Consider the following 1,244-nt stretch of genomic DNA (forward strand, 5'->3'; position numbering starts at 1 on the left):
AGCCTCACATCCCATCGAAGAACAAAAGAAGCTAGGAGAAGCCATGTTGGATCAGGCCAATGGTCCACCCAGTCCAACACTCTGTGTCACGTAAGAACATAAGAGAAGCCATGCTGGATCAGGCCAATGGCCCATCCAGTCCAACACTCTGTGTCACATAAGAACATAAGAGAAGCCATGTTGGATCAGGCCAATGGTCCACCCAGTCCAACACTCTGTGTCACATAAGAACATAAGAGAAGCCATGTTGGATCAGGCCAATGGCCCATCCAGTCCAACACTCTGTGTCACATAAGAACATAAGAGAAGCCATGTTGGATCAGGCCAATGGCCCATCCAGTCCAACAGTCTGTATCACATAAGAACATAAGAGAAGCCATGTTGGATCAGGCCCATGGCCCATCCAGTCCAACAGTCTGTGTCACATAAGAACATAAGAGAAGCCATGTTGGATCAGGCCAATGGCCCATCCAGTCCAACGCTCTGTGTCACATAAGAACATAAGAGAAGCCATGCTGGATCAGGCCAATGGCCCATCCAGTCCAACACTCTGTGTCACATAAGAACATAAGAGAAGCCATGTTGGATCAGGCCAATGGTCCACCCAGTCCAACACTCTGTGTCACATAAGAACATAAGAGAAGCCATGCTGGATCAGGCCAATGGCCCATCCAGTCCAACACTCTGTGTCACATAAGAACATAAGAGAAACCATGTTGGATCAGGCCAATGGTCCACCCAGTCCAACACTCTGTGTCACATAAGAACATAAGAGAAGCCATGTTGGATCAGGCCAATGGCCCATCCAGTCCAACACTCTGTGTCACATAAGAACATAAGAGAAGCCATGTTGGATCAGGCCAATGGCCCATCCAGTCCAACACTCTGTGTCACATAAGAACATAAGAGAAGCCATGTTGGATCAGGCCAATGGCCCATCCAGTCCAACACTCTGTGTCACATAAGAACATAAGAGAAGCCATGCTGGATCAGGCCAATGGCCCATCCAGTCCAACACTCTGTGTCACATAAGAACATAAGAGAAGCCATGCTGGATCAGGCCAATGGCCCATCCAGTCCAACACTCTGGGTCACATAAGAACATAAGAGAAGCCATGTTGGATCAGGCCAATGGCCCATCCAGTCCAACAGTCTGTATCACATAAGAACATAAGAGAAGCCATGTTGGATCAGGCCCATGGCCCATCCAGTCCAACAGTCTGTGTCACATAAGAACATAAGAG

This window comes from Heteronotia binoei, unplaced genomic scaffold (genome assembly GCF_032191835.1).
Source record: "Heteronotia binoei isolate CCM8104 ecotype False Entrance Well unplaced genomic scaffold, APGP_CSIRO_Hbin_v1 ptg000671l, whole genome shotgun sequence".
NCBI lineage: Eukaryota > Metazoa > Chordata > Lepidosauria > Squamata > Gekkonidae > Heteronotia > Heteronotia binoei.